Source organism: Sceloporus undulatus, chromosome 1, assembly GCF_019175285.1.
Source record: "Sceloporus undulatus isolate JIND9_A2432 ecotype Alabama chromosome 1, SceUnd_v1.1, whole genome shotgun sequence".
NCBI lineage: Eukaryota > Metazoa > Chordata > Lepidosauria > Squamata > Phrynosomatidae > Sceloporus > Sceloporus undulatus.
The window spans coordinates 219,338,939-219,349,023 of NC_056522.1; the positions used below are offsets into that span (position 1 = coordinate 219,338,939).

The 10,085-nt window shown below is 40.5% G+C and overlaps 1 long non-coding RNA gene across 1 annotated transcript; it reads right to left on the reverse strand.

The window, feature by feature from the left end:
• Positions 1–1,857: 1,857 nt before the first annotated feature.
• LOC121928623 lies at positions 1,858–8,798 on the reverse strand. The gene is made up of 3 exons (XR_006103533.1): positions 8,673–8,798; positions 5,307–5,369; positions 1,858–1,899 (listed from the first exon to the last, which is right to left on the reverse strand). It is a non-coding gene; the product is annotated as an uncharacterized LOC121928623 (long non-coding RNA).
• Positions 8,799–10,085: the final 1,287 nt, after the last annotated feature.

The following is a 10,085-nucleotide window of genomic DNA, read 5'->3' on the forward strand; positions in this document are numbered from 1 at the left end:
TCGCCTGCCGCGCTTTGCCCTGGCCCTGCGCGTTCTTCCCTGGCCTTGCATGCTCTATGCTGCCAACGCAGGGCTGAGCAGAGCTCCTGCCCTTCAGGCTGTCTGGCCAATGGCTGGCACCCGCCCCTGCTGCAGGAGCCTGTGACTGCTGCAGGGGTGGGGCAGTTCCAGCTCTGCTCTACTACATGGCCAGCCAGCCTCAAGAGAGGGCGTCTCTATTTGGTCCCTCGCCGCGGGCCGAGGGTAGGAAAGAGCTTTGCCGGCAAGCTATTTTCTTCCTTTTCTTTTTCTTCCCCTACTTTTCTTCTCTTCTTCTTCTTTCTTCCTCTTTGCCCTCCCTCTTTCTTCTTTCCCTCCTCTCTTCTTTTCTTCCCCCTTCTCCTCCTCCTCTTCTTTTATATTTTTTCCATTCCTCTTCTTTCTTTCCTCCAACCTGGCGAGTTACAGATCGCCCGTTACAGACCGCCTCCGAGGCCCCCATCCGCCGCTTTCCAGGCAGCCTAATGTCCTTCTTCAAGCCCCAAGGACACCCCGTGGCAGCGGGGCGGAGGAGAAGGGCCTCTTGGCCCCTTCTCCTCTGCGCCACTGGCGCGCCGTCTGAAGGCTACACCAGCGACGCAAACTCCAGAAGGAGTCTCCGTTTTGGAGCTCCTTCTTATGCCACGTAAAGGGCGCTCTAGCGCCCCTCATGTGCAAGGACGTCACGTCGCGCGCCTCGTTTGGAGGTGGCGCAGTCGTGACGTCATAATGGCGGCCGTGTGTGGAACGGCACCGCCATTTTGTGCACCTCCATGTGTGCTAGGGTTGGGAGCATCCGGAAAGGATGCTCCTTTCTAACCCTAGCACGCGCAGAGCGCCCACTTTTGGCCCGTCTCTAACGGGCCTATATTTTTAAACATAAAACTCAAAACGCCTCTTGCTAAGGGACTTGGAAGCAAATTTTTTCGCCCCTTCCCCAGCTGTTTTAGGCTCAGGAGGATCTTTTTAAAATGAGGAATAAACTAGACCAGGTTTTTAAAAGACATCTTTAAACACAGCTGGATGACTATGATGAATTTTAACAAAACAATAAATAATGAGAGGCCAAGCAGGACTTCAAAAATGCTTTGGGAGTCTGCGTAGCATGCAGGCTGTGTTTTCCCCACCTTGGTCCAACATCCTTAGCAGAAAAGATAATTGTCATTAGTAATTTATTATCAAAAAAAGTTTATAATTATTCCTGTTGCTTTTACATTGTATTCACAATAAAATATTATAGGAGTAAAATATATTGTTTGCTTATTATTTATTTGAAAGCATTTTAAGGCAACTTTCAGTAAATTCAAAAGGTCCACATCCGGAAGGAAGGAAAGAAGGAAGGAGGGGAAAACTCAGCATTAAATGATTACAAGGCAAAACAAGAGCCTACAAATTCAACAGAGCTGATAAAAGATATTAAATCAATCATATAAAAAATTGCGTTTGGGAGACTCCATAAAGAGATCTTGGTTATGATCATGATCTCCTGTTCCATTTTTAATGCTAGTCTAAATACAGCATGTCACAATAAATCTCCAGTCCTTTATGGGAATATTCACTCTGTAATGTTGTCAGGGGAGCATGCCTGTGAAATCTTGCCCTAATCTTTAGCAGTTGAAGTGCCACAACCTATCTGTATGTGCCACATGAATTTCGTGACACTATAAAAACATCAGCAAAGCAGCTTGGAGCACTGCCAATTCATTCTGTCATCTCTGTAGAGAAGGGCAAACAGGAGGTTGGATTCAGTTCCTCTGCCGAGACTCCAATGATTTCCTCCAGTGCCTCCTGGTCTGGACCTGGCCCAAGACTCCAAATGGGCATGATTGACTTTGAAATGGGGCTTGTGGTTTCAAAATCTAGGCACACCTTAAACTGAAGCTGCAGACAAAGGAAAAGGAGGGAGGATGAGGAATTACCACTTCAGATGCCTGTTTGGATGTACAGTGATAACGAAAACATGCTGTAATCCATCAAAATGTTTCCAAGTTTATGATCTGTGGACCCTTGAGGGTTCCCCCTCCTGGAGCACAGAAAGGCCAAAAACAAACAAACAAAAAAAAACCACCCACGAATGTTCCTTTAATTTTTCCTTCATGAAGAGAGCTACTTTTTCCAACATAAAAATGATGGGGCTATTATTACATTTCCTGCTATTTGCTCAAATTACATTCTGCAAGTTGCTTCTAGTGAACGAGTAAAAAGCATCGGAGAGCAGAGTGAGAGAAAAAAACTTAAGTTATTTAGGATTCAGCCAAAATGCCTACTATTTCCTTTCTTCTGTTATTATATCTTGAGTGTTTACAGAACACAGGCTGATAACCTTGCCCATAGGAGATGAGTGAAACCTTCAGGGAATCTTCTTGATTATTGATTGGGCATGCATTTTTTTCCCTTTGATGTAACATTATCCAGATTTTGGAGATTAGTGCACAGTTAAATAAAGTGGCCTACTGTTGCCGAATTCAGTTTGATATTGGGATACATCCAGATTTTATTACATGGATTTTTGCTGCCGACACCCACTGGGCAGGTGCATCCCAGGTAACATCTGGCTAGAATCAGGTTTCAGCCAGCCAATTTGCAAAGCCAGGAAGCTCCCAACTTTGAAAAGAGGCCAGCTAATTCAGATTCTAGCCAGATGTTACCTGGGATGCACCCGCCCAGTGGCATTGGCAGCAAAATCCATGCATAAAATCTGGATTTTCCAAATTTGATTTGAATTTGGCAGAGTAAGTCGCTTTTTTTAGTGTGCACTAATCTCCTTTGATTGGGCACAACTAATTTGCTTGCAATTCTTTCTTCTTTCACAGTAGCAATTATCCAGGTTAACTGTGAAACTCACTTTCTGAAACCTGAGTTGGTGTAGAATAGAAGATCTTCAGATTGTTATATGTGCAACAACACTGAAAATTAGCAGCAACAAGATAACAGTCTGAATATGATAAATATTTTTGCTGATTTATTCCATTTTTGCTCTGGTCTTCAATTGCTCTTCTTTAATCTCCAACACGATGAGCAAAAACATTACTTGATCAAGATATCACTTTAAATGAGCTAACGGAGGCAATAAGATTAAGCAAAAAGGGTAAAGCAACAGGCCCATGGCTTCCCCTCAGAATATTACAAGACTTTAAAGATCAATTAGTAAGCCATTTATTAAGGGTAATGAACATTGCATGGCGGGATGGTCTTCCTGGTTCCTGGATCATCAGATACAATCTTAATTCTAAGCCTGATAAAGATCCGCTGGATTTAACAAATTACAGACCGATAGCTCTACTTAATGCTGACTACAAACTCTTTTCTCAATATTAGCACAACAAGCTAAAATCTATCCTCAAAGATATAATAAATGAAAATCAATGTGGGTTTTTACCCAACAGGAAAATAAAAGATAACATTAGGCATATATTGAATGTAATAGAAATTGCACGGTAGAAAAATTGACAAAAAATTAGCCTTATTTTTGTGATTTCCAGAAGCAGGCATTTGACAATGTAGATTGGGCATTATGAAAGCAGTTATAAAGAAAATGAATTTCGGGGAAAATTTCAGAAATGGATTAATAGCATATATCAAAAGCAAAACAACAAAAATAATTGTAAATGGAGAAAAAACAAAGAAATTAACATTTTGAAAGGTACTAGACAGGGTTGCCCCCTCTCCCCCTTATTGTTTATTATCGTCTTGGAAATACTAATAATACAATAAGAAGAACATAAGATTTCAGGGGTGAAAATTAAAACAACTCAATATAACTTAGAGTGTATGCCGATGATTTGCTATTAACACTGTCAAACCCAGCTGAAGACATCGCATTTAAATGCAATATGGATGAATTTGGAATGACCTCTGGGTTAAGATTAAATAAAGACAAAACATCGATGCTAGTAATGAACATGTCAGCAAAAGAGAAAGAAGAGTTACAATCCAAAGTCACATATCAGATTAAAAATAAAATTAAGATTTAGGAATTGAATTACAAACAAACAACAGAGATCTCTACCAAATAACTATGAAAAAATTTGGAAAAATATTAAGAAAGACAGGAAAAATGGAACTAAAAATCGGTTTATCATGGTTAAATAGAATTGCGACATAAAAATGAATATATTACCTCGCATAATGTATCTATTCCAAAATATTCCTATCCTAACTAATGAAAAACCCTTTAAATTATGGCATAAAGATATTTCCAAATTTATTTGGGGAGGAAAAAAAGCAAGAGTTAGACTGAAGGAAATGCAAGACAGTGTCGATAATGGAGTGGTTTGGCAATTCCTAATCTAAACTTTATTTCCACGCATGTTGCTTGGAATGGCTAAGTGATTGGTGTACTTTGGAAAATAACCGTTACTTCCAGCTGGAGGGATACAACAATCTTTTGGGTGGCACTTATCTTTTTTACGGGAAACTAAGGCAAACCAGGACTTTAAGATCATTGTTAAGGAAAGCCTTGATAATAACATGGCAAAATATAAATCTAGATTGTCAGCGAAAATCCCTTTATGGGCTTCCACCCACGAGCCATTCCACCCAAACCAACATATTTTACCAAGAACTGGGTTAATTACTATCATCTTCTGCAATAGATAAGGCAACAAACATGTAAATCTGAAATTTCATGAAACACTCATTAAGGAGGACTGAACTTAAGCTGGTTTACTTATCGGCAGCTAAAGAAAGTTTGTTAGACAAGCAGATCCTGGTTTTGTATCATAAATCCGAGTTCAATGAGTTACTCCTCTCGAAAAGCCTCAGAAATAGCTAAATTTATAATTTTGTTAACCCCAGAGATGAGGAAGATTATTAAAGTGCATGTCTAGATGGGCACAAGACATTCACACACATTACCGTTGGCTCTGGGGAAAAATTGGAGGATAGATGAAGTACCAACCCAGTTATTTTGGGGAGAATCTCATAAGATGCTTTTGTTGGTATCTGACCCAAACAAAGCTGGCAAATATACAAGGGTATGACCCTGAATGCTGGAATGTAGGGAAGTGCCTGGTTCCTTCTTCCACCTATGGTGGAACTGTAAGCTGCAAAAAAAAATTTGGAAACAGATTCACGAATGGATACAGCATAGTGGACTACAAATTAAGCAGGAACCAGAATTATCTTAGGATGATATCTGACGATAACTAGATAAAAAAATGGGAGTTTATTTTACTTAATTATAGCATCAAGATTAGTTTATGCCGCAAATTGGAAGAGTAGGGAGAAAATAGAGTGCAACAACTGGATTTAAAGGTGTTAGACATGGCTGAAATGGACAAACTTACCTGTTTGGCACAAGGAAAATCATGGGAATCTGCAGAACAACCTGGAATCCCTTCCTTGAGTTCCTGGAAAAAAAAGAAAAACATTAAATGTGATTTAGATTAGATTAAAGATTGTTTGAATCATGCTAAAACTTTATATAGATGTGGATTGCATTGATATATTTGCGAACTACATTCTGTTTCTCTATTTTATTTAGAAGATGTACCTTCTTAACAGAGGAAATGAAGAAATAAGGGGATATATATAATTTTCTGAATTATAATGTTTATTTTACTATAAATACTACTCTGTAGTTAGATTTTGAAAAAAAAATAATAATCTCCAACTATTTTTAAAATCTTCTCTCTAAAATATAACAGAGTTTTTTGACAAATAATGTTCTTTTAGGAACTTCTAACTGCTAATTACATTCGTTGTCTTCTCATTGATCAACCAATCTAAAACATGGTTGTTATCTCTCCTCATCTTTTACAATTTGATAGTTTGAAGTAGTGGTTTCCCTAATGTTCGTGTGCCACCAAGTGAGGGTGGCTGATGGTGCTGGAGGAGAGCCCCAGCCACCCAACTGGCCATCCAGGGCTGTGGGAGGATGTGACCAGGCCAGTGAGAAACTTGGGAAGGTGGGAGGGGTGCTCATACACTCATTTCTCTTTCCCCAGTGCTGTGGTAGCTCAAGCAAGCCAGATAAAGCACCAGGGAAGATGGGAAGGATGTGTGTGTGCATTTGCATGCATGTTCATGCACTCATGGAAGGGTGTTCGCTTGACCCTCTTTCTCTGACATCTTGGCTTCCTCGCAGCAGGAGGAGGGTGCCACCCAGTGCGTTCATATCCTCCGCACCTCCAGAATAACACCACTGATTTGAAGTTTCCCTTCCAAAGCAGTCATAACTGAAGTGGCCATAATCTTCTTTCTCTCAATAGAATAGCAGAAGTAAATGCCTGACCGTATGATTTACATTACATTGTTACTCAAAGCATTACAAAATGTACACACGCAGGTAAAATGTAGTGTTCCTTCACAATGCAATTGGACAAAACGTGTCCACTATAACTGGAAAAATATGGCACTTTGGAATTTCAGATGGAGAAGAAAAACATTGATTGCCTCAGTTTCACTTCCTTTGTTCCCAATCAAGGTAGGGCCTAATCTTTTTGTCTGTAGACCCTTCCTCAATCACATCATGAAGTAAAAATAAAGACACTGTGTCCCCAAAACCTTCGCTTTCCTTCCACTGTGTGATTTTAAAAAATATATTTTTCACCTGATGAAGAAACCTGGAAGCTTTGAAACCTATTTGTCACCTTTCGGTTGACCACAATATGGAGGTGTGTGTGTGTGTGTGTGTGTGTGTGTGTGTGTGTGTGTGTGTGGTGAAAATACCATTGTAAAACTGCTGTCAGTAAACTGATTAAGTAGGATGGCCAAGGCAACTGATGGGTGCTAAGTGTAAAACATTTACACTTAGTGAGTTCAATTCAGTGTTCTCTTTCACTGACAACAGCATCTTCTGAGTGAAGTTTTGTTCCGCATGCTCCTTCTGGTGGAACATTGAGATGGAACATTCCCCCTTAACTTACAGTCCCTTCCCCCCCACAAACCCTCCCCCACTTTTTCATAGCAGGGTCCAGTGCTCTACAGCAGATTTTTAGGGACATAGGTCTAATCTGCACTGTAGAAATAATGCATTTTGACACCGCTTTATCTGCTATGGCTCCATCCTGGGATTTGTAGTTTGTTGTGGCACCAGAGCTCTCTGACAGAGAAGGCCAAATACCTCACAAAACTACAAATACTAGAGTCCCATAGCATTGAGCCATGACATTTAAAGTAGTATCAAACAGCATTAATTCTGCAGTGCAGATTAGACCATAGACACTGAGGGATAATTGCTAGTGGTAATTGCTGCTATATGAGAAGCCTTCTGCAGAGAGAAGATACTTAATACCCCTAGTCATGTTACCCATGCTGCTCCATATAAATTTTGGAATCAATGATAACCCTTAATGACCCCTGGATGAACTCTAGCAGCCTGTCCTCCATTACTGGCAAACCGAGAGGACATGTACACCTCCCCTGAGGGAACAACCTCATTACTTAGAGGGTCCGGGGAAGTCGCATAAAGGGATTATCTCAAGGCTGGGAAGAGTAAAAGGATTGCCTTCCCTGAAGCTATCAACCTCCTCCTCGAGCCTATTGTCCGAGTGGCATAAGCCATTGATACTATCTACTCCAGACATCCAGGTGAAGAGAAAACCTTTAGAACACCTTTGTTTCGGCCAAGTCAGCCTCTTTGCCACAGGCTAGATTTCGTCTATAAAAAGTCCCGACTTTGGCTGCTCAGCGCGCCATTTTCAAGGTCTACTCACTCCACATCAGTCAGACCTCTGTTCTGGTAGCCGGCATTTCTGGTCACTCCCAGGTTGCAGAGCGGACTTGTCTCACTGTCCAGCACCCCATTCGCTCCCCGGAGGGAATCTACATTCTGGTAAGCATCTCCATTAGTAACGCCTGAAATCTGTTCCCATCTTTCCAACCCTACTTTTCCTGAGTCCTGAGTGTGTGTGTGAGTGCGTGCGCAACGCATGTGTTTTCCCCTGTTTCAATAAATTAGACATCTAGTTATTAATATCCGTCTCAGCTTTATTTATTGGGATCCCCTGGTCTACTCCGTATACATATCGGGAGGGCGATTTCATTGGGCTCTCGTAGCCGGCCCCCTCTTGCAATATTTGAGCTAATAAAATTCCCCTAAACGGACCCTTGGCTACAGTCAAGTGTTAGGTTGTCTAAATTAAGTAAACATTCAAGATGCAGAGTACTACACTCAAGCCCATCTTTTCATTCCCCTTACATAAATAGTGATGAATAGCAACAAAAGTCTATTGCTCTTCACAAGAGGAGAGTGATAATGCAGGAGCCAGGGCTAGTGTACTGCCTTTCTCACTTGTATACTTAGCTATATGATACCTGAAAAGGGTTAATATTACCACTCAGTTCAAAAATGTATACGTGGAGGGGATATCTTCTTATGGGTCAAAAATGTTTCCCTTATATAACACCAACACATCAGGGAGAAGACTGAACTTTGGACTCATTCATTTTTTCTGCAGTTCAGAAGCTTTCTGAAGGGGAAAAAAGATGGCTACTTCATTATATGAATTCATTGTATGGGTTCTTTGCTGTATACGTGTTGGAACTGAACTTTTTATTATTATTATTTCATTGTATTTTCAAGATGCACCAATGAGGGCAGCTTCACTGAAAAGTCTTAGCTCAGATAAAACAAGAACATTTGAACAAAGTAGGCAAAGGAAAAGAAGTGTTTCCTTAGCAACAAGAAGTGTATAGTAGATCTCACACACCTTATTCAGGTTTGAAGTTCATAATCATTCTGATGGAACAGCACCTGCCAACAGATAAGATTCTCACACTTTTGAGTCCCCCTGAGATCTTCTCAGGAGGGTTAAGGTTCCTCTAGAACAAATTTGGAGGATCCACAGGAAGATTTAGGAGGGCAGGGAACAAAAGATGGTACAAATAGGCATCTACTTACATGACTTGGTATGCAGCCCAGGTTTTCCATTTGTCATTGGAGGTTGTTGTTTCTCTTTCCTCTGTCTACAAAACAGCAGAAACTCTGGGACCTGGGGGATGATTGCATGATCCCCATTCTCACCACTATCAGGTTAATTAAAGGAACCAGATACATACTGGTTTGGGAGCAGAATTTACCACACGTCTTCAGTCACCGGACTAAGGCTGTTGCTGCCACTGATGTTCCTTACTTTGTTTTTTTTAATAACTTTATTTCTTACTAAAAAAGGCAGAAAACAATAACAAATACAAACAAAAACAGACTAAAATACAGATCCTTAAAAACCAACTTCAAAAATTCAAGGTCACATGGGATGTAAAAGGGCAACATTACATAAAAGCAGGGATGGACTCAGAACACAGAGATACCTTCTTTGCACCAGTTCAATCATCGGAAGGGAACCATATTACAAAGGAAGACCCACTTCTGCTCCAATGTTGTTGAGATAAGATATAAGCGGGGACCATCGTTCTTCAAAAGGCAGGGGAAGAGTCCACCCCGCAACCTTCTAGATTGATCAGTGAGCTTTTCCATAAACCAAAAATTCCAAAATCAAGACCACCAATCAGTCATATTGACCTTTCCAGTTTTCCAAACCCTGGCAATTTCAGTCCTGGCCAATGCCAACAAAAATGCAATAATATCTTTATTGTGTAATGTCTTGTTTTCATTAATAAACACTGAAAGCAATAAAAGTTCTGAAGAGGGGACAATTTTTTGATCAGTGATTTCTGAAACTAAGTTAACTACTGCATGCCAAAATGCAAATACACTTGGACAATCGTACCACATGTGCAGGAAGGGACCTCTATTACTACACCCTCACCAATAGTACAAGATGGGGTTCTTAGTAATGCGTGCAAGTTGTAGTGGTGTGAGGTACCACCTATGCACAACTTTAAGAGTGTTTTCTTTCAGGGCTATAGAATTAAATTTATATGGGGGAGTGTTCCAGATTTTAAGCCACTTTGAATCTGTTATTTGAATGTTTAAATCCATCTCCCACCCCACTTTATGAATCAGCTGACAACCGGAAGTCTCGTGTAGCATCCACTTATATATTTTTGCCACTCTGCCTTTAATGCAAGTATCTTTGTTTATACACATGCATTCAAACAGAATAAGTGAGTGAGGGAGTTCTTTCCTCCTAACGAGCTGAGCTAAAAAGGATGCTCAAAGG